The sequence below is a fragment of the Panthera uncia genome (assembly GCF_023721935.1).
Source record: "Panthera uncia isolate 11264 chromosome C1 unlocalized genomic scaffold, Puncia_PCG_1.0 HiC_scaffold_3, whole genome shotgun sequence".
NCBI classification, from domain to species: domain Eukaryota; kingdom Metazoa; phylum Chordata; class Mammalia; order Carnivora; family Felidae; genus Panthera; species Panthera uncia.
Window position 1 is genome coordinate 76179663 of NW_026057584.1, and position 24921 is coordinate 76204583.

The 24921-nt window shown below is 37.7% G+C and overlaps 1 protein-coding gene across 1 annotated transcript in view; it reads right to left on the bottom strand.

The window, feature by feature from the left end:
- Window positions 1-24556, bottom strand: part of GALNT13 (polypeptide N-acetylgalactosaminyltransferase 13) — a 528170-nt gene extending 503614 nt beyond the window's left edge. The window contains exon 1 of the mRNA XM_049615630.1: window positions 24440-24556. The gene's annotated coding sequence lies outside the window, so the exon portion shown is untranslated. The remainder of the gene's footprint in view (window positions 1-24439) is intronic.
- Window positions 24557-24921: the final 365 nt, after the last annotated feature.

Sequence of the window (24921 nt, forward strand, 5' to 3'; positions counted from 1 at the left end):
ACAACGTGGAGTATGCAATGGACTGGACAGTGTGGGGGAGCTTTCTTTAGAGAAGCACGTTAGTCTTGGGCTTAGATTAGGTACAAATTTGACTGAGGGCAGGTAGGGTGACAGGATCACCCCTCAAGATCCTTCTCAACCTGAAACTCTAGTTTCTGTCCCTTGCAAAAGAAAAGTGATCCAGAAAAATTCTTACACATGACAGAAGTGGCAGAACTCTCAGGCCACAATGGCGAAAATCATGACAACACTGCCATTTCAAACACCCGATGTATTTAACAAGAAGTATATAGGGGCGCCTGGGTGGCTCAGTTGGTTAAGCGTCCACTTTGGCTCAGGTCACAATCTTGCGGTTTATGAGTTTGAGTCCCACGCTAGTCTCTGTGCTCACAGCTCAGAGCCTGAAGCCCATTTCAGATTCTGTCTCTCTCTCTCTGCCCCTCCCCCCTCGTGCGCACGCTCACTCGCTCTCTCAAAAATAAACATTTAAAAAAAAAGTATATAAAGTGCACAATCTTGACTGTCTGACAGTGGAACTTGAGAGAAAAAAATCACAAGGAAGATATTAACATAGCACAGTGAGAAGGCATTTTCAACTATCTTACTGGAAAAAACAAAAATTTGAGTGACCTAAATCCTTGTCGTTCTGCGTCATTTTCCAAAGCAGCATCTACTGCTTTGGAAGGCCCAGGGCACATATCCTTACATGTGCAATCTAATTAAATGCATGTAGAAAGGACTTAATTGTGTAGGACATTTTGCTAGGTGCAGCACAAAAAGAACTGTGTTGGACTGCCTTCTTGGATTTCATAATCCATCAAAGACTGACAGATGTAGATATACATCTATAATTTATGAAGGTGGAAGAAAGGTTTCATTTAACTATAGGAACAGGCAAAAATACATGTACTTACATTGAATGCTTCATGAGCATTGATATGCAGGACAACTCCTTGATTAGTCATTTCAAAGAAAAGCACAGCTAAGGGTCAGAGAATAAATATCAGTGACCAGATCTCACTCCAGAGACTTGTTGTAAGAAAAAAGGGAATCTCAGCTCTATCTGGCTTTAACAGTGCTAAAAGCCAAGGTCAGTGAAGCAGTCCGAGGCACAACATGCCATAGGACTGCAGGTGCTTGAAGGAAGGAGAAATGGGCCAACCATGACATGGCATCAGTTCTCGGGTACTAGCTCCTTTCCTTTCCTGATTTCTTTTTCATTGGTGTTGGGCAATTCCAACGTGCACATGTGACCTTGCACAGGGAGATCTATATACGGGTAACAGCAAAAGGTAAGAATTCATAAAACACCTAATAAAGTATGAACCTAGACTGAGAAAGTTAACACATGAAAAAGTTAGAAATTGGGGTGCAGTGTGAATTTTTTTTCCTTTGGACTAATATATAGTGTGTGACATCAGAATCCTTAAGTCCTCTGAATGAGTTGCTTGATGGCAATCAGCCAAGTATATCATCAGATCGCAATTCTTGATATAAAGAACCTCACTGTCCTTCAAGCCCCTGTTCAGTGGTAAATGAACAAATGAGGTGAATGTTTTCCTACAAAATACAGTCATGAATAACATGGTATGAAGACAAGTGGTGAGAAACACAGAGAAGAAAAAGTAAAGTTTCTACAAAATACCAATACACAGTAATGTACTCATAAATTGTAAGTTTATAATGTTGATACATAAAGATGATAATTATATTTGTTTATGGCACGAGGCTCTTTCTTGTTAGAACACATGGCCTTATGAAAACATGCAGCTCTATTCTGCAGATGTTCATCTCTGAATAAGAAAATAATCCTCAGAAGCCAGAATGAGAAAATGATCTTTTTAATAGTATGAGACTTCAGGAAGGCAGAAACTTGACAGGAAGCAGTAAGAGCAGATGCAGAGAAAAAGGGATTTTGCCTAGAGGACCCCAGGGTTTTAGAATTGCAAAAGCACTCAGTAATTGCATGCAGTGAACATGAACCCATTGCTGAAAACTCATTTGTAAGTATGTGCCCCTTAATGAAATTTTGGAAGCACCTGACCTTGCACCATTTATGTGGTGCCTTAAAATAAATGGATCCAAAAACCACTGGCTAGATTTATTAATTATGTACACTGACTGCTTAAGGAGTCATTTCATGCACCAATCAAGGGTACTGCCGTATTAAAATGCAGCAACAGTTTATTGGCCCACAATTGTATATATCGAGTTCTTGTGAGAAATAGCCCTTTGGCTAATTAAAAGTGTATGAGATTTAGACAGTAATAAAACACAGATGAGTATAATACATATTGATTAAATTCACAAAGTAAATTTTATCATGCCAAGTGATAAGTACATATGTAATATGTACATATAATAAATAGAATGAATATATGAATTAAAAAATAGATGGAAAGAAAACATCAGTTAAAAATGACTAAATGTAGTAGTTTTAGGTGTGGTGTATTATTATGGAGAGAAGTGACATATATGTATGTATGTGTGTGTTTGTGTATATATATATATACCATAAGGTATATAAGGTTTTATATATAACCTTATATACAAGGTTTTAAGGTTGGTGAAAAACTCAAAACTGAATTATCAAACAATAAGATCAGTAACTTATATTTAGCTTGAGTGGTACCCAAGCACAAGATCACAAGATGGCAGAGGTCACACTTCAAAACATCCAGGGAACCCATAAAAACGAACACTCAATTTTCAGTAGAAGCCCTTTGGGAAACACACACACACACACACACACACACACACACACACACACACGGTAGCCATTAGCCCTGTCCTATGACAGGAAACAGGAAGTACAGGATATATCGTTGATTTAGAGTTAATTAAAACTGCATTGTAAAATCAGTCTTTGCTCTCCTTCCTATACCTTGGTTTTACATTTATAATGATGGGGAATTTTTTTTGTGAGTAACTAACTTCCAAAACACTTGTTAAATAAAATGAAAACTGATCATAAAGCAAGCTTACAAGGTTAATTATCAGTGGACTATCACACTATAAAGTAATTACAGGTGGTATAGTATCTTGGCCGATAGACACAACAGTACAAGAAAACCAACAGTCTGTGACTTAATGTAAACTTTATTGAAAACTGTTAACCTCATACATGGTTCCCACACATCACAGGAGCTATAACTTGATTTTAAATATTTCTCACTTAGAAATTCTTCACAGGGTTGTTGAAGCTGATAATAAAGTTTTCTTTTTCATCAATTTCAAAATATTATTCAGGAGGCACAGAAAACATCATGATGGGAGGAAAAAGGAGTACTAAGCAAATACAAACTGAGGACTCAACATTATTTCTAGGCTGCACTAGAAAACTGTCTGAATCACAATAAGAAAAAATTATTTTAATAATATCATTATTTGTAATGTAAAATGAATTCTTAAACACATAAAACACATACATTGTTTAATAACCTATAAAACCACTTATATAATTAACTCTCACAAAACATAATGTAAGTTAGTCCTTTGTCACTTTTTAAAAATAACTATTCTATTTTACTGAACATGTTTTTGCAGTTAAGGAACTTGTAGGTTACATTAAACAATTAGTTCTGGAACATTTCAACAGTCTGAAAATCATTCCAAAATAAATCAAAAACAGCATGATTCACCATTAGATTCCTATCAGTAGTTTATTAATTTATGTACAATTATCATTTGTTCAAATTACTGTGGAGGAAATGACAAACTATCAGTGTTTAAAACAACACATTTTCTTCGTATAAGAAAATTGGTATTCAAATATGTCTAAATGGGAAATCAATTACAATTTGCTATTTCAAATTATGTGTTCTTCTAAATTAAAAAAAGAATAGAAAACCTCCAATTACCATTGATAAAAAAATCATTAAAACAACTAGACATCACATATTGAATATGAAACTCAAAAGCACAAAAAATAATAACATGTCACATCTTTTTCATTCAGGCACTAAGGCTCGGATGGCGATACATTTTAAAATTTTTACTATTTTTCGGATTCACTCACAAACTAAGCTCTCATCTTTCAATTTCTCTTAGGATCATCCTCCAGAAAAAAAAATAATAACACAGTCAAAGCTGATCAGAAAACTGAAGAGAAAATGGAGGACGACTGCTCAACTTAACTAAGAACACCTAACAAAAATCAGCAGTGACACTGGAATTTTCCAAATAAAGCAAAAAGAAGAAGCTTCCCACCCTTTTGCTAAGCTAGATGCACTCTCTGCAAAGCAGCCATTCAGTGTTAAGCACTATGAACAATTTGTACAATATTATGATATGATATTCATCATGATGTATTTTTGCCTTCACACATTTACCTTCTCTTCTCTCTTAGATAAAATTTCTAAATATTTTACTAATACAGTTTAACTGGGTTTCTGTTTTACTTGGCTTCAATCCTATCTTTGACTCCTATTTATTTATTGTCTCTTGGGATCTGATTTTGCAGTTACCCTTTACAATAGCTCTTCCAGGTTTGATCATTTTATTTTGGAAACTGGTTAAGCAGGCCAGATTTACTAGGCACCTGTCATGCTAAATGCCAGGAGAGGACCCTGGAACAGGAGATAGCATTAATAATAGCTAGCATTTGTTGAGCATGTGCTAAATACCAAGAACAATAATTGATACACTACATGCATGCCACCTAAACCCTCATGACAACCTATTAAAATACTTAGGTGGGTGAAAATAAATATCTAGCTCTTACTATTGTGAAAATAAAGTGAGCTAATCCTATGAAAAGATCTTAAAAGAGAACCTCATGTCCAATTAGAGACCTAGGTTGTATTAGTGTTAGCTATTATTTCTATTACTGTAATTTTTAAGATCAGGTAACTAAATTCCATAGAGGCTATGTAACTGTCATTTGCCATTCTGTTAGTAATTGGATGAGTCATAGTTTTTGAACTGTATTTATGCAAGCCCCACAGACTTGTGCCTTTAACCCAACCAAGTTTCATTGCCTCCTCCAAACTTGAATGTCTACATTTTTTCTACCTTCCAATCAAGGGCTAGTTCACATACTTAAATGTTCTAATGAATTGCCAAGAACATTACCTTTAAAAGGGAATTTAACAGACCCTTGATTCATCAAACTAAGTGATGTAACAGGACAAAGCAGCTCTCACTGCACCTATGTCACTGTTCAAAAACCAGATCACTCAGAAAATGGTAAAAGGAGATTGTAATCACAAGATGTCCACAGAAACCAGATATTCGCAGCTTTAAAGAATGTCTCCTGGTTAATTTGACTTTTCTCACTTCAGAATCCCCTATCCTTCCATACCATAAAAATACTAGATTTTAACATATCAATTAAAAGTAAGGGTTTTTTTTTTCTTAATTTTCCACAGTACATTTTTGTGTTACCTATGTTCCAAGCTATGGAGGAAAACTAGGAAACTTTCTCTCCGACTCTATCTGTCTCTCTCACTACTACAAATTTTCTTTTGGTTTGCTGAACTGATGTTCATAGTCTGAAGATGCTAAAGCACACACACATATACACATACGCACATGCACACACATCACACACACACACACACACACACACACACACAATTCTTCCAACAACTAGCAGGTTAGCAATTTCTTGTGAAATGCATCTGTGTTCTCACATTCATTAGGAATAGCTACCAACTTTATTTACAGCAACTATTTCTGGTTAGCTATGAAACTAAAATGTTAGCCAAATGATAAGATGCAGGGAGAAATTCAAGAGCAGCTGTCAATCTAAGAGGGCAATATTCTCACATCTGTGTAACAGTGAAATGCCCATCCTTCATCTATCAGTTCTGTGAGTCTGCAGACACATTAGGTAATCACAGTAACTGGTATAATTTAATGACACAGAGGGCTATAAAATTTACCATCTATATCTGGAAACCACTACAAAAAGTTGTTTAAAATTATTGCTTAGTGTCACTAAAATATTTCCTTTTGTCAGGAAAACAGAGGTGGAATGAAGATAAGATCTTTTACAGAAGCTTCTGGTAATGCTCTGCATCTTTACATCAGCAAAAATATATATATGTTTTAATTATAAGAAAATAAATTGTTGCATAATGAAATAAAAATGCTATCGAAACAACTCTATCTAGGGAGTGATTATTCCAGATTAACAAAACTGTATAAAAGAGTATGATTCTGATTTGAGTGATCAATTCAGTCAGACACAAGGTAAAAACTAAAGTTAAAGGAGAATGAGGACCACTGGTGAAAAGGCAATTACACCTTTAATAAAGAGCTAGAGCAAGCAAGAAGCCTGAGTCAGTCTTAAGAACTATCATACCTAGAAAAATTCATTTCATTCTCCAAGAAAATAATAGGCCTATCTTTGTAAAAAAATACACACTAGAATATAGAGTGATACCAGGTATTTGCTCATACCAGTTGCTTTATTTAAAGAGAAGGAAACTGAACTGCAGAAAAGTGAAATGACATGCTACAGACTTATGAATGGATTTTATCCACACTAGAATCCAGTTCTTCTCTTAGCCCCGTGATCTTTCCAATTCCGTAAGGGATGAATGCTACTGTGCTAGTGTTCAGTTCGGTATTTCTATTTCTTTATATAGTGCAGCCCCCTCCCTCAAGCCCAACCAGTTCCTCTCCCCCGTGGGAACCATAATTAATTGCTTATTACTTCTACAACAGAACTCTTAAATTTGTCCAGACTTTATAAAAAGATTGACTGTCTCTATGAACCAGGGTGATTTAACAGAAGAAAGTAACTGGAATTTGTAGAAATCTGAGAGTATGTAACCATTTAAAAGTAGCCACTTTTTTTTTTAATTATTTTTAATGTGTATTTATTTTTGAAGGAGAGAGAGAGAGAGACAGTGCGAGTGGGGGGAGGGGCAGAGAGAAAGGGAGACCCAGAATCTGAAGCGGATTCCAGGCTCTGAGCTGTCACCACGGAGCGGTCTTCCGGCTCATGACCTGTGAAGGTGATGACCTGAGCTGAAGTTGGATGCTTAACCACTGAGCCACCCAGGCGCCCCAAAAGCAGCCACATTTTTAAAAAATCAAATCAAAGCATACTTTAACTAAACAAATGTATCTGAAGTGTTTTGGACATTATCTAAATTATCTCACATGCCACATTCCCCACTTCTCTGTACTCCTCCTAATATATTCATTCTTCCTCCTCTTGGTTTTCTTTCTAACTTTAAAGAATACACCGTCACTGCTATTTCTTGTCATCAACTGTAGACTGTCTCTTCACCCCAGTTGGTATTAGGCTAATCTTCCAATCCCTATTATTTCCTGCTGCTTTCTCCAAACCCCATACCAAATGCCCAGCCCCCACCATTTTCATGTGTACTGTAACATTATCATTGCTGATAATGTTTGCATTCTGTTCTGTAGTCCTGATTATCTTCTACATTTCATCTAAATATTGATACTAAAAATTTAGAACGAGTAAACACCATTTATATTTAATTAACATAAAACTGTGTTCATTTAAGAGCTAACTAAAGTTCTAGGATTTTTTTTTAACTTTTTTTAATGTTTATTTATTTTTGAAAGAGAGAGAGACAGAGTGTGAGCAGGCGAGGGGCAGAGAGAAAGGGAGATACAGAATCTGAAGCACACTCCAGGCTGCCAGCTATCAACACAGAGCCTGACATGGGGCTCGAACCCACAAACCGCGAGATCATGACCTGACCCGAAGTTGGATCCTCAACTGACTGAGCCACCCAGGCACCCCTGTAAAAGTTGTAGGATTATTTTCCTTTCTTGCCTATCCTTTTCTTCTTCCTGGAGATACTACCTTTATTTTTTCCCCTGGCACGATTTTTCTTTTCTTTCCAAATACATCTTGAACAATAAACATTTTATAATGCCTCCTTTTGTCAGAGAGACTCTCACTGACCTAAGCACTCCATTTTTTACACTAATCCTATACCAGACTGGAGCAACCTAAGCTGTTTGCCTTTCAGGATTACTTCATAGCTAGCATGCCATGTCTTTTCTCTTAATTAGACATTGCTGGAATTGGACTTCAGGTAACTTTGTGAGAAAGGTTAATATTTGTGGAAAATAAATTTAGTCTTTGTAGGTCTAAATATTTCTTTATGCTACCCTTGCACTTGATTGACATTTTGAGCAGATATGGAATTTAAGTTGCAAATCATCTTTCTTCAGAAATCTGAGAATTATCTATTAATTCTTGTTTTTATTGAGATATAATTGATATGCAAATTATTCTGGTTTCAGGTGTACAACATAGGGATTCAACATTTGTATACATTGTGAAATGATGACCACGATAAGTCTAGTTACCAACCGTCACCTGCCAAAGTTAACGCAATATTGACTATATTCCCTATGTTGTACATAATATAATAAATATAATATAATATAATATAATATAATATAATATAATATAATAATTTTGATAGGGATTTATTTATTTTCTAACTGGAAGTTTGTACTTTCTTGACCTCCTGCTTCCTCAATCCCCTTCTCCTCTGGCAACCACCAATCTGTTCTCTATACCTACAAGACTGGATTTTGTTTAGTTTTGTTTCTTAGATTCCATATATAAGTGAAATTATGTGGTATTTGTCTTTCTCTGACTTACGTAACAGAATACCCCCAAGGTCCATCCAGGTTGGTTCAAATGGCAAGATTTCACTTTTTGTTATGTCTGAGTAGTATTCTACTGTGTATGTATGTATGTATGTATATATATGTATATATGTATGTATATATGTGTACATACATACACATCTTTTTCATCCATTCATCCATCAAGAGCCACTTAGCCTGTTTCCACATCCATATTTAGGCTATCGTAAATTATACAGCAATAAAAATAGCAGTGCATGTATCTTTTCAAATTAGTGGGGTTTTTTTTCTTTGGATAAATACCTGGGAGTGGAATTGCTAGATCAAATGGCATTTCTATTTTTAATATTTTGAAATCCTCTATATTGCTTTCCATAGTAGCTGCACAACTTACTTGCCCACCAACAGTGCACAAGTGTTCCCTTTTCTCCACATTCTCACCAACATTTGATATTTCTTATCTTTTTGAGAATAGCCACTCTGATAGGTGTAAGATGATATCTCAGTATGATTCTGATTTGCATTTCCCTCATGAATAGCGATGTCAAGCATCTTTCCATGTGCTTGCAGTCATCTTCTTCGGAAAAATGGCTATTCAGATCCTCTGCCAATTTTTAAATCAGATTGTTTTTGTTATTGAGTTTTAAGTTCTTTATATTTTTTAAATATTAGCTCCTTAACAGATATAGGATTTCCAAATAACTTCTCCCACTCAGTAAGTTGCCTTTTTGTTTTGTAGCTTCTTTCCTTAACTGTGCAGAAGCTTTTTAGTTTGATATAGTCCCATATGTTTATTTTTGCATTCGTTTCCCTTGCCTTTGGAGTCAGACCCAAAAAGAGATTGCTAAAGCCAATGTCAAGAAGCTTATTGTCCATATTTTCTTCCTCAAGTTTTATGGCTTCAGATCTTATATTAAAGACTTTAATCCGTTTTGAGTTTATTTTTGTACATGGTATAAGATAATGAGGCACCTGTGTGGCTCAGCTGGTTAATCATCTAACTCTTGATTTCAGCTCAGGTCTTGATCTCAGGGTTATAAGTTTAAGCCCTACATCAGTTTCTGCACTGGACTTGAAGCCTACTTTAAAAAAAAAAGATAGTAATCCAGTTTCATTCTAATGCATATATCTATCCAGTTTTCCCAACATCATTTATTAAAAAGAGTGTGCTATCCCTACTGTATATTCTTATCCATTTTATCAAAAATTAATTGACCAAAAATAGGTGGATTTATTTCTAGGTTTTCTATTCTGTTCCACTGATCTGTGTGTATGTTTTTAAGCTAGCATCATGCTATTTTGATTACACAGCTTTATAGAATATTTTGAAATCAGGGAGTATGATACCTCTGGCTCTTTTTCTCTTTATCAAGATTGTTTTTGGCCAGTCAGAATTTTCTGTGCTTCTATATAGATTTTGGAATTATTTGTTCAAGTTTCAAAAAAAAAAGCCATTGCATTTTGATAGGGATTGCATTAAATCTATATTGCTTTTGGTAGTATGGTCATTTTAATATTAATTTAATAGCAATTCTTCCAATATGTGAGCACAGAATACCTTTCCATTTATTTGTGTGTTCTTCAGTTTTTTTTATACTTACATACTTTTCATGCACCTCCTTCATTGAATTTACTCCAAGGCAATTTATTCTTTCTAACTGGAAGTTTGTACTTTCTTGACCTCCTGCACCCATTTGACTTCCTCAATCCCCCTCTCCTCTGGCAAACACCAATCTGTTACCAATGAGTGTAAGAGGGACTGTTTTCCTGATTTCTCATTCTGATAATTCGTGATTAGTGTACATAACAGATTTTTGTATACTGATTTTCATTCCTGCAACTCTACTGAATTAATTTATTAGCTCTAAAAGGCTATTTTAGGTGGAGCCTTTAGGATTTTCCATATATAATACCATATCATCTACAAATAGTAATAGTTTGACGAATTCCTTTCCAACTTGGATGCATCTTCTTTTTGTTGCCTAATTTCTCTGGCTAGGGTTTTCACTACCGTGTTGAATAAAAGTGGAGAGACTGGGCATCCTTGTCTTGTTCCTGACCTTAAAGGAAGAGCTTTCAGATTTCCATAGTTGAGTATGATATTAGCTGTGGGTTTGTCATATACGCCCTTTATTATGTTGAGAAATGTTCCCTCTAGACTCACTTTGTTGAGAGTCTCTATCATAAATGAATCCTGAGATTTATCAAATGTTTTTTTCTGCATCTGTTGAGATGATTGTATAGTATTTTGCTTTCATTTTGTTAACATGGTGTATCATTTTGATGGACTGTGGATGTTGAGCCATCCTTGCATACCTGAAATACATCCTATTTGATCATGGGATATGATAATTTTAATGTATTGCTGAATTTGATTGCCTAATATTTCATTGAGGATTTTTGCATCTATGCTCATCAGGAATACTGGCCTCTAATTTTCTTTTTTTATGATGTCCTTGTCTGGTTTTGGTATCAAGGTAATGTTGGCCTGGTAAAATGAGTTTGGAAGCTTTTCTTTCTCTTGAGTTACTTGGAAGAGTTTGAGAAGGATAGGTACTAAGTCTCTGAATGGTAGAATTCACCACTGAGGCAGTCTGGTCTTGGATTTTTCATATTTGGGAGGTTTTCATTACTATTCAAAATCTTCTTATTAGTGATTTGTCTACTCAGATTTTCTATTTTCTCAAGTTTCATTCTTGGAAGACTGTTATGTTTCCAAAAATATATCTTCTTGATGGATTGACCCCTTTATCATTATGCAATGCCCCGTTTGTCTTTTATTATAGAATGTTTTAAGTCTAATTTATCTGATAAGGGTTTCTTTTTGTTTACATTTGCAGGGAATATCTTTCTGATCCCTTCACTTTCAGTCTTTGTGTGTATTTACTTCTGAAGTGAGTCTCTTGTAAGCAGCATATAGACTGGTGTTGTTTTTAATTATTCTGTCTCTTAATTGGATAATTTAGTCTCTTTTTCTCTCCTCTTTTGTGGCTTGATGATTCCTTAGCTTATGTTTAGTTTTCCTTTTGCATTTTCTTTTGTGTATTTACTATAAGTTCTTGTTTTGTGGTTACCAATGGGTTAACATATATCATCTTCTGTAAATAATAGTCTATTTTAATTTAATGTCAAGTGAAATTTAAACACATTCCAAAGCTACATTTTTACTCCCCCTGCACATTTTATGTTTTGATATTACACTTACATCTCTGTATTTTACGTATCCCTTAACTAATTATTGTGGCTTTAGTTAATTTTACTATTTTTTTCTTTTAACATTCATACCAGTTTTGTAAAAGTATCTGATCCACTACCTTTCATACATATTTATATTTTCCAGTGAGATTTTTACTTTCTTATGTTTTCTTATTGTTAATTAGTGCCATCTGTTTTCAGCTTAAATCTGTTGATTTAGCAGTGATGAACTCCTATGACTTTTGCTCCTCTGGAGAACTCTTTAGCTCTCCTTCAGTTCTGAATGATAATCTTGCCAAGTAGAATATTCTTGGTTGGAAGTTTTTTTGTTTTTGTTTTTGTTTTTTTTCCTTCAGGACTTTGAATATGTCATGCTACTCCCTTCTGGCTTACAAAATTTCTGTTGAGAAATCTGTTGATACTCCTATGGGGGTTCCCTTGTATGTAATAATTTGTTTAATTCTTGGTGCTGTTAATATTCTCTCTTTAATTTTTGATGTCTTCACAATGTACCTTAGTGTGGATCTCTTTGGATTTTATTTAGAATTCTCTGGGCTTCTTGAATGTGGATATCTCTTTCCTTGCCTAGATTAGGAAAGTTTTCAACCATTATCTTCCAATAAGTTTACTACTCCTTTCTCTCTTCTACTTCTGGGACCCCTAAAAAGCAAATGCTATTCCACTTGCTGTTATCCCACAGGTCCATTAAGTTATCTTTCTTTTCTTTTTTTTTTCTTTTTGCTGCTTTGTCTGGGTGAGTTCTATTATCTTTACTTCCAGTTCATTGATTTGTTCTGCTTTACCAGTCTGCTACTGAATGCATCTAGTATATTTTTCAGTTCAGTTACTGTATTCTTCAGCTCTGTGACTTTTATTTGGTACTATCTTGTATTTTCTACCTTCTTGTTGATGTTCTGTGTTCATCCATTCTTCTCCAGAGCTCAGTAAGCATCTATATGATCATTAATTTGAATTCTTTTTTTTTAAATGTTTCATTTATTTTTAAGACAATGTGAGAGACAGAGTGCAAGCAGCGGAGGGGTAGACAGAGGGAGACACAGAATCTGAAGTGGGCTCCAGACTCTGAGGTGTCAGCCCAGATCCTGACACGGGGCTCAAACTCACGAACCGTGAGATCATGACCTGAGCTGAAGTTGGGATACTTAACCGACTGAGCCACTCAGGCGCACCTAACTTGAATTCTTTATCAGGTAAATTGCTTATCTCCATATCATTAAGATCTTTTTCTGAGGTTTTCCCTTATTGTTTTGTTTGGAACATATTTCTCTGTTTCCTCATTTTCCTTGATTCTCTTTTTATATGTATGAGGTGAAACAGCTACCTCTCTGTCTTAAAGGAGTGGCCTTGTGGAGGTGATGAAACTTCTCATTCAACCTTGCCCTAGCTTTTGCTTGTCTCTCAAATCCTTGACCATCTAAATTTGCCTGATTTATTCTTGATATTCTTGATATTTATTCTTGATATTCCCCCATTTTTGAGGGTGTGGCTAGAGCTCTTCAAGGATTTTAACGTTTTTGCCTTTCTTATGATCTTTTAATTCTCTGTTCCCTACAAGGTCATTTTACTGTTAGTGGTTTTTCAATTATCTTGGTCTCTCTTTTCATGTTGCAGACTTTTCTTAGTATTTTTTTTCTTACATTATTTTTTAAATGTCTGGTAATCCATGGTTGCTATTTTATATTTAAGAATGAACAGGGCTCCTGGGTGGCTCAGTCAGTTGAGTGTCCAACTCTGGCTCAGGTCATGATCTCACCACTCATGGGTCCAAGCCCCGCATCCAGCTCTGTGCTGACAGCTCAGAACCTGGAGCCTGCTTTGGATTCTGTGTCTTTGTCTCTCTCTGCCCCTTCATCCCTCCCTCCCTCCCTTCCTTCCTTCCTTCCTTCCTTCCTTCCTTCCTCTCTCTCTCTCTCTCTCTCTCTCTCTCTCTCTCAAATAAACAGTAAAAATTTAAAAAAAAAAGAATGAGGGAACAGAAAATACTGAGTCTTCTGTACTTGAGTGGGTCTTCTTGGTTAGAAGACTTTGTTTTAGGATAAGCAACTTGCTGATCATTTAGGCTTGTAGAGTCTAAGTGTCAAAATAAAAGGGACTTTATCCTATGGTTCTAGGATGTGTCCCTAGTTGCCCTTATTGTCCCTCAGACATGTAAGCAATTTCATTAGTTTGTACTAAGGAGTGTAGTGAGAGGGGTGATGAGAAAAATGTGCTATAGGGACATTTGCCTAAGAAGTAGAATTGGTAAGTAGAAGGTTGGTTATTCCAACTATACATGTTGATTAATTATTTTGTTTCAGACTCAGTGTCTCACCTCTGCTCTCCTTTTTTCTTGGCATGGAACTCAAGCCTTTGGGGGACTGTTCAGGACACAGTGTCTCCCTCTTCAACTTCAGGCCACTTTCCTATATCTTAGTCAGTTTCCTCTGCCTTGCTTTACTCTATCCAATTTTTAACAGTCTGATATCTTTTTGACCCTTTAACGTTTAAATTAATGAGGTTTCAACAGGATGTATAATAAATAAAGACATGTCTCCATTCTTCCTCTTCAAATGGATAATCACTTGTTGAAAAGCAATTCCACTGACCTAGAGAAACTACCCTTAAAACATCTAAAATGAATAAAACCCGGAACAAACAAAACTATTAGACTACTGAATATCACCAGAGTCATGATAGCAACAATGCTGTCTTGAGTGATTCAAACAAGGTGCTCTGTTGAAATGAATGCAAACTGTACATCTGCACAGGTCTTATGGTACCCAGCAATACTACTGATTTCATGTTTTTGAAATGCCTTATACTCTGTCCTTTTTGTGGAGAATGAGAATTAACATTCTCAAAAAAAAGAGATTTATTAAAGTTCAAAAGTATTTAATAAGATAGTTGCAAGTATATTACATTTGTGAAGGTTATTTTTCCTTACAAAGGAATGGAAATGATGCATACGTGTTATCCCACTCGAATTAGAATTCTATATAGATAATAAGAATTTGTGCATTGTAGAAGCAAAATGGGCCTATTGTCATCTGCAACGGCAAATGAAGTGTCTCATAACTAGCAATTCAATGTGTTAATTCAGCTGCACCATCCAATTACCTACGATTCATCTCAACTTAGTGCACAACAATAAAACTCTTTAAAAAATCCATGACAAAATGTCTGCTCTAGGTTTATCAGATAGGGGAACTACCACCCAAAGTTGGGGAGTGGGAGCCATAGAATATAAATTATTAAAATTGTCCATCACAATCTATCCATTAATATAAAAATTTTTTGACATGAAGTCAATAGCCTAGAGTTAGTAAGAAAACACATATTGGAGGATGTATGAGGAAAATCTGACCAAGAAACGAGAAAGCCATGTGGCAACTGAAGTTGGCATCCTCTCAAATAACACAGCATTCCCTCTGAGCCCTGGGCCGGCCAACTGCCAACTGACCACAGGGCCCAGGCACACAATTCTAAAAGTAGACAGAGGTAATGAGATGTGAATTTAGCATCCCCAGCCTCCTGCTAAATGACCCAGATGCAGAAGCTAGCGCGTCTGTCTCTTACCTACTCAGAACTAACTGATGAAATGAACAGAAGCTCTTTTTTTATTTACTATTCAAGAGCAGTAATAATCTAGTCCTGCTACAAGTGGATTTACTAAGCCATAGAAGAAAGACCATTTAAAGTAGAGCGTACCATGAAGAAGAAAGGGGACAAAGGAACAAGGAAAAGATAGGGAAAAGAAAGAGTATTGAGAAATAATAAACACATTATTTACTTAAGAAAATACAAAGGCACAGTGACAACCTAGAAGAGATGAGTAACATCTGAACCACAATCAGGGACAGTGTGGCTTCTAACATTTTTTAGGACAAATGACATTTAGTCCCATTTGAGACTGAACTATCAAGATAATCAAAGATTATTGAGGCTTGAGGATTCAGAAAAAAAGAGATGGAATTCCTGCAAGAAAAAGGGAAAAAAAAACTGTACTGAATTTTGATACTGGGTTCGTTAGTAATCCCATAAACCCTTCATTTCATTTATAGACTCTGAAAACAGCATTGTTTTAAGTGCAGATCTTTAGTTTAAAAAAAAAAAAAAACAGGCTGGGGCGCCTGGGTGGCTCAGTCAGTTAACTAGACTCTTGATTTAGTCTCAGATCATGATCTCACAGTTCAGTTTGTGAGATCAAGCCCCACATTGGGCTCTGCCAGCACTGACAGCACAGAGCCTACTTGGGATTCTCTCTCTGTCCCTCCCACTCCCTCCCAAAATAAACATTAAAAAAAAAAAAAAAAAAACAGGGGTGCCTGGGTGGCTCAGTTGTTAAGTGTCCAACTCTTGATTTTGGCTCAGGTCATGATGTCACAGTTCATGAGTTCAAGCCCCAAGTTCAAGCTCCTGCACTGTCAGTGCAGAGCCTACTTGGGATTCTCTCTCTTTCTCTGCCCCTCCCCTGCACACTCGTACACTCTCTCGCTCAAAATAAAAAAATAAACCTTAAAAAAAAATCCAGGAAGGTGGAGTGACTCATTATTGAAGGTATATAATTGAAATAATTTACATAATCTAATCAACTTTCAGTCAGCCTAAAATGATATTTATTTTTTTAAAGACTAAAGAAAAATCATTAAAACATTGTCTTAGTACATTAAACAAAAATAGTAAGCAAGAGAAAGTTGCTGAAAATCAACCAAAGCTTGCAAGGAGAAAATGTATCGTATCAAAGATTAATACATCAGTTTTGTAGATTACTAGTGATTACAAATTAGCAAATATTCCATCCCCAAAAAACCTTAAAACACATGGGGAAAAAAATCCAGAAATTTCAGCAGGACTTCCCCAGTGCTTTCATAAATATGAACATTTCTTAATGTAATTTAAACAATTATTAGCAGTATCACAGGAAAATAAACTATTTCTTATTAGATTAGTTACAGATATAGATCTCAGTTATGAATTGAAGTCTATGTAGAGAAATCCTATTCAGTTATAGATTTATTTTTTTTTCTTTCTGCCTGCATCACTATGTGTTAGTTTCTTCTTATTTGGGCGGGGAGGGTAGGAGGGAGCAGTGTGTATCTAAGCAGAAACAACAATGTGCTTGGAAGAAATCTACTCCAATTTTTCCATATCCATTGTCTTCTTCATAATTGTCTTTTTTAATCCAGTGCCATGACTTCTAAAAGGCAAACATTTTGTCTCCAGCTCTAAAAATCCACCTTGTTGGTCAGGTTTTCTTCCTTCATTTTTAAAGGTAAAACTTACTCAAATAGGAAACAAAACATAGGAATCTGGGCTCCGTTTTCAATTCAGCTATTTCAAACTTTGTGACATAAAGCAAGTTGTTTTATTAATAATTTCATCAAAATAGCATAGTCCTTGTCCTGTCACTTACCAGCTTAGTCTGGGACAACTTACTTAACCTTTCTGTATCTCAATTTCCTTGTCTGTAAAATGGATGTACAATAAAACCCACCTTGGAGGGTTGTTATGATGAAATTAATTAATATATGTAACACTTAGGATAATGTCCAGAACAAAGTAACTTCTTTCTTCTTTAAATAAGTAAAAATTAATAAGTTAACCTGAAAAATGGTGTTAGATCAGTTGTCTAAAACATCACTGTATATCAGAATCATCTAAAAGTATTTAAAAAAAGATTCCGTAAACTCATCAGAGACAAATGAGAATCTGTATCAGTGGGATCTGACAATCTATGTTAAAACAAACACACACACACAAAAACTTCGTTAGTTATTTCAATGTAAAGACTGGTTTGTTAACAAGGACAATTTAGGTACATTTCACATACCCCCACCGTCATTTTTTTTCTCTCTGATGGCCACAATAGTCACTATCCAAAGAAACTTGCCATTTAACAGCATCAGTCAGTTTTACAAAAGCAGTTAGTTTAGCTTTGGATTTCTCTTTCTTACCTAAAACAAAACTTCTTTGTCCTCACCAAGGCCACCAAAGAAGTAAAAAAGGAACAAAATGATCCCTAAGGCTAGAACACATTGGTTAGTGGGGAAGGACAGAGGAGTAAATTCTTGACACATGTTCCCTTATTTCTGCCAGGCATTCATTCATTCCTTGTCCCAGGACACAGATTGGCACTAGCTAAGTGACAGTGATTTGCAGTTAAATACCATGAAGGAACAAGTCACCCCCAATTCTCTAATCCTTTCAACAAACATTGACACCGTAAACTGAGGCTAGAGCGATTGTTAGCATCTTTCCCGGGTCCAAATTTTATTGCCCAGGCCAGTGACTAGTAAGAGAATGGAACAGCTAGCTATAAGTGCTATGTAGGTTTCATGAAGTCATGGATATGACTACCATGCTGGCCTGTGTTCTCTGTATACACAGGGTGCACGGGGTAAATAGGATATTATACTGGTTCAGACTAAGAAGGTTCCTAAGCATCAACTACAGAATATGGTGAAATGAATTACCAGACTGTGATAAAATTTTCATCAGTCTTTGTTAAATTTGAAAATTAAGTGCAATGTAGAAAAATGCACAGGAAGCTAAATACAGTTCTTTTAAGAACTATATTTTGATATTCAGTTCTGCCATCTTAGCTCGTGTTAAAATGCCCACTCTTTTATAAGATGATGATGATATAAGTAGACTTTTAAAACCATTCTTACCATGCAAAAGAAAATGTTCAATGGAGGCTGGCACTCAATTTTTTAAAAATTTTATTAGTCAGTGAAAATGTCACACTGAGAACTACTAGTGCACTGGCTTCAGAGACAGAAAAGAACTGATGGGCTCCTTGGCACTAAAGCATATTAGCTGTGTGCTTTTGAGTGAGTGAGTCCTTGTTTATACGATGGGGACAGTAATTCTACTTACTCCTCATGTGGCTATGAGGATAAAATGTGGCAAGACCTATCAGATGTTTACGTATCCACAGTACAAGGACAAAGTAAGTATCCAATAGATTTTAGCTCTTTTCTCAATTTGTAACTCAATTCACCATTTTTAGCTCCCTCATAAGTAAAATCAAATGGCTATTCCTCCACAGAGATTTGTTTCCCAAGTATGTTTTCCCATTTTTCTTTCATCAGAGTAATGGTACTATTGCATAGGGGTCTTGATAGTCATATAACTCTCATCCTTTCCATCTGAAACTAATTATATAATAAAAATCTGAAGAAGAAATTAAGTCAGTTATTATGCTTCTGATCTACCAGAACACAATCCTCCCCATATGTCAAAATCCATTTTTTTTTAACAACAACAACAAAAAAAGAGGTCCTGTACTTACAATATCAAGGCAATTAATATTAGGCAAGAGATTAAATTGACATTTACTACTATCTCTGAGGTGTAATTTGGATGATTTTGAATGTTCAGGCTTTGCTTTAAATTCTTCTTTCTGTTTACAGTGGCTACTGAGCACATGTATTATGATCACCAAAATGCCAACTAGCAATTTAATCACACTTCCTATAATGTTCTACAAGAGCTTAAATAAGATTTAAGTGACATCAATGTAGTTTAATGTATCAAACAGAATCCTAATTAATTCCACATCATGTTAAAACACTGATATGCTATATCTTGGACAGTTCCCATCTATCTTAACAGTAAGCAGTTCTAAAAAAAAAAACAAATACAAAGAAGTCTGAATATTTAATATGGGCAGTGTTTTATTTTTCTCACATAACTAATTATACAATCACAAATATGTTCATATCTACGGTGGTAACAGTCACTATTTTCTCTCCATCCCTCTCAAAGGGATAGATTTTAATGTTTATTTATTTGTGAGAGAGAGAGCGCATGTGCACAAACACACAAGCAGGGGAGGGGCAGAGAGAGACAGAGGGAGACAGAGCATTTGAAGCGGGCTCCAGGCTCTGAGCTGTTAGCTCAGAGCCTGGCGCAGGTCTTGAACCCACAAGCCAAACAGTGAGATCGTGACCTGAGCTGAAGTCAGATGGTGAACCAACTAAGCCACTCAGGTGCCCCATAATGTGGAACAACTTTTAACAGATGATATTTTGCAGCTTGCTTTAGGTCTTTTGTTAACGGGAAAATTATAGTAGAGTAAACATTAAGAGAGAACCCAAGAGTTCATAAGGACAATAACTATATGTGCACACTTGAGTGAAGTTGGGCCCATACAGGAAAGGCACATCTCCTTATTTTAACTAACATTTTAGGTGTTAGGACCCAGAAATCTCTTAATAATCTGTAGTCAAAATTTTTCAAAATTATGTATTTCAGCTTAAATAAATAGTTCCTGAGTGACATAAAGAAAATAAAATTAGAAAACTCATATCTAAAAATGAATTTTAGCTAATTCATTTACAACGGAATTGGAACATATATTTACCACACAGGTCTCTTTAGCCACCTGTAATTACTTCTTGGTAATCAAGCAAAGATACATTAAAAAATATTTTTATGGTATACTACATTGAAAGCATATACACAGGTCTAAATCTGAATCCAGGACAAACAAGTATCAAATGAATAAAGTCTACTTGATTTATATTTTGCTCTAAAAGGTAACTGTTTATAATGCCCTGAATGGATGATCAACTACTACTGAAATAATGTGTGCATTCATTTTCACTAAGTTATTTGAATTCTCTAAGTATTAAATTTCACAATACAAAGCTGGACTCTTCAAAAACACACATGCCTTCAACTGAATAGCAGACATCCTTAAATAATGTGATTTAAGATAGAAATTGTAAATTGAAGTTTAATCTGTTAAAATGACAACAGGTTTATCAAAGCAGACAGTACCAGATCTTTAAATGTGATTTATGTGTTTGAACATATACTTAGTGTGTATGTGTCCGTGCGAGGATGTGGGGGGTGATATTAAGAAAGGCCATGAAATAGATTGTCAGAGTCAATATGAATGCATATACTTAGTCTTGATTTGACGTTTCGCATGTGTTTATTCGGATGACAAGAGCAGAAGGAAGAATTGAGAACCAAAAACCAGTTAAAATTCTTTTATAATTAGCCATATGGTCACTCAGATTTCAAAGTAGTGATCCTGTTAGGCCTCATTAGATTTAAGATGTGTACATGTTCCTACTACTGATAGCAATTTAAACCCAAGAAGGTCATATATTAAAAGTCACAGTCAAGAATTTCTTGTTTATTGCAAGAGGTGCCACTTGAGAATACGATGTCTAATAACACCAATAAAGGACAAAACTGTAGAGATTGTTCATTTTCATAAAGCACAATGAACACTTATCAAAGACATGTGGCATTGTTATTTGTTTCCCATAGTGGACTTGATTCATGCTTTATTCTCAATAATATTCTTTACTTTTACTTGGTGTTATTCCAAAACACCAATATTCTCTTCATTTGTCCAACCAGAAAGAATAAAAATATTCATTTATTGCTTGTTCTCTCACCCTCTCCCTAAAATGCCAAGATTAAAAAGCTGTACAATCTCTATTACATGGAAGTGTTCCTGTCAGAACTACTACCTCTGAATGAACGAAAGAAAGAAAGAAAGAAAGAAAGAAACCATCACCACTTCTAAAAATCTATAAGCAAAATGAAACATTGTATTTCACTCTGACAAAACTGTTTAACTTAAAATTAATGCACAGGAAGTTAAAAAGTTAAATGTGTCTCAATATTATCAGTAAGAAATCAGAACCTATCTCAACCAGCAGCAGAATTTCCACCTACAGTGTGTCTTTGCTATTTTTTAAATGCAAAACATTGGGTACAGTATCAAGCCATCTATAAGTAACATTTTTAAAGCAAAACTGCCTTGATCACGCTCCTGTACAATACTCACGGTAAATCCTCAAATTTTTAAAGAGGTGACTACTCTATCATCAAAAAAACAACACTGAAAAAAAAAAAAAGAAAAAACAATACTGCAGCTTTTGAATTCCTACCAGTACCTTGTATCAGGAGGCACTATATTTCCAGGTACTTTGGCAAATTTTCATATGTATGTAGCATCACACCTCTCATATATATTTGAAGCAGTAAGGAAGCCTATAAATTATTTAAGGTAAGTGAGTCAGTTTGAGAGATCAATTTATAGCCCCCAAATATTCCAAGCTGATAGATCTGCTCTTTATGTTAAAAGAGAAAACTTTTCACTTGTGAAAGACCACAAGAAAGTATTCACTAATAAATGATGTCATGTTCCAGTTTGCTTTCTCATAGGAAGATTAAGAGATGCCACCTATCAGAGTCTCTAAAATCATTTCTTCAATTCTGCAGTGACTTGTTAAAGAACATCAGCCAAGGTAAAGACTTGCAAAGAGAGGCAAATTCAAGAAGTGAATGAGCCAAAAAGGCACTCAGGTTTCAACATGGCTTCTACTAGTAGTCCTCAATTCCCATTCATAAAACACTAAGTAAATGAAACAAACAAGAAAAAAAAAGAGGCATAATTCAACTTCTTGTATGAAGCTCATTCACATAGCTGGGTGATCAAAGCCTATAATTAGCTGCATGCTAATCACTCAAGGAACAAGTTTTTAATAAGCATTTACTAGTTTTCCCACACTGTGCTAAGGTCTGTGTATCTGAAACTGCATCCGGGTCCACTCCACACTCTGGCATCCAGAATTAATCTACACCAGCAACACTGTACTTCCTTTGGAAAGGCTTTCTTTTCTTCCTCCCCAAACCTGATCTCAGACACAGTGCCTCTACTTAAGCAAGCGGCTTAAGCCCTGAAATGGGATGAACATCACACAAACGGAGAATTAAAAGCATTTATTTAAACAAGCAAGAGCAGCCAGAGAAAATCCTCATTGGAGTTGAAGGTGGGCAGGGGCATAAGGAAGAGATGTGGAATCCCAGCTTGTGGCAAACAGTGCAGAGAAATGCACATTTCTCATGTTCAAAGCCTGCCCTAGGCTATGAAGATTCTCCAAATCTATCCATTTGTGAAGTCACTCAAACAGGGTTTCAACATAAAGGTTCTAATTCTGAAGGAGAGAAGGAGTTTGTAGAGATTAGGGAAAAGGAAAAATTAATAATGCAATGCAAAAGTCACGATGAGGAAAAAGGAAAGATTGAGTGAAGGCAAGGAGAATGACCTGAGAAGGTGAAAGGTCCAAAATATGTCACCAGTAGGTTGACCTTACTTTTCAGTGTTCTCAAACAAGCTGGTTTCTTTAACACTAGAGGGCATGAATGCAAGGAAGCGAGCGAACACACACACACACACACACACACACACACACACGCGTGTGCGCGCGCACACACACACACACGGGAAGGGGAGCGACCCTGAGCAAAGGCAGCCTTCATATAAAACTAGAGATCTGGGGGCCCAAAGAAAACCCGAGATTTCAGGCGTCTCGGGAAGCCAAGTGTCTTTACGCTGCAAATAAAATCACCACGCTGTGTTCCTAGGAAGAGTGACCGCGACCTCTCCCAAGGAAACGGCTCAAGGATTGAGTGTTATGGCAGTTTATGGCAGATAGTCCCCAATGCTCCTCTCCTCCGCTAGCAACACCTTTGCCTCACCAAAGCTCCCACCCTTTCGAGGTTAGTTTTCCCCGGATGCCAAAGCTTTCTGTGTTTGCCTACCGTCTCTTATGTGGCTACCTGTAAAGGCTGGAGGTGTAGACTCTCTACCAGGAAATTCAACTGATCTTAGTCAATTTTCGGGTTGAGGGGAGGGACGCACGCCGCTTTCACCGCCAGTAGCCTCAATGCGCTCCGGCTATCTGCCGCACAGGGCCCTCGGACCCGGGCAGGGGAGACTGGCCCTTAAGCCCTTCACTCAGCCCCTCTGCTCCATGCAAACCCACACAAGGGCAACCCCCGCATCCCCTCTGGCTCAGAGCAGGGAGATCTCTGTACCTGGAGGTGCCCAGAAGGTGGGCCGGGGCGTGCTCGACTGGCCGGGGCGCCTCGGGATTCGGAGAACAAGGCAGGAAAGACGAAGGAGGTAGACGGAGACAGGCAGCGAGAGGCAGAGAGAAAACACGCCAAGACAGAGAGCCAAGCGTAAGAGACAGGGTAACAGGAATAGAGAGACATCCCAAGAGATACAAGGAGGAAAAGAATGGAAGAGAAACAGACCCGGAGGTCGCAGGGGGAGCCAGAGTCAGAGAGAAAGTCAGAGAAAGAAACTGAGTCAGAGACAGAGACTCGCAGAGAGAATGAGGCCGAGGGGCACCGAAAGAGAGAGGCAGAAAGGAAGGAAGACAACCGTCGAGGAAGATACCCAAGCTCTAGTGCGTCCCCGGTGTGAAGCCTAACAGGAGCGTCCGCGCACAGCCAGCCCCGGCCGCCCGCAGCTGGTGGGGAGAAAGTTGCCCCCACCGCCAAGCGCCACCAGGGCGCAGAGGGTGGCCAGCGCCCCGGATCTGAAGCGAGTAGCGGAGAAAGGAGTAGAGAGCGGGTCAGCGACAGAAAGTTCCGCGCCTCTCGATCCACCCTCCGCACCTGCAGCAGCCGGCTAGCACGCTCCGAGCTTCCGGGAGGCAGTCTCGCCGGGTCCGCGGGCGCCCCTACCCCAGTCCAGCCCGGGGCGCTGGACGCGGCGACCGACACTCGCTGCAGGACTTTGCGGCACCCACCCGGGCACCCTGGCCACCCGGAGGAGACTCGCCCCAGACAATTACGAGGAAGAGAGGGGGAGCAAGAGAGAGACGGAGACCTGCTATCGTGGCCAAGGATCCCGCGAAGAGGGAACGGCAGTCCACGCACGGGATTCAGCTTCTGACCCAGCCCGGCAGGCGCCCGCCGGCCGCGCCGAACACCGGGTGCGCCGAGCCCGCGCTCACCTGGAACCCGCGCCGGTCCGCGAACGCCGCGCGCAGCCCCGTCTCCCGCCCGCGCCTCTCTCTTCACACTTCCCCTGGAGCAGAGCAAGCCGGCTCCGGCCTGGGCCAGCCCCAGAGAGGCGCCCTCATAGCGCAGCGGCGGGCTAGAGGGCTCCGGGAGCGCCGCGAGAGCGGGCGCCGAGGCCGAGGAGGCACAGGAGACCGAGCGAGGGCTCCTAGCACATTGTCACCTCAGCAGAGCTGCCGCCGCCGCCGCCTGGTCACTTCGCCCCCGGCCCCCGCCCCCCTCCCACCCCAGCCCTCTCCCTCCCAGCCCCTCCTCCTCGCGCGGTCCCTCCCCCTCCCGTAGCCCCAG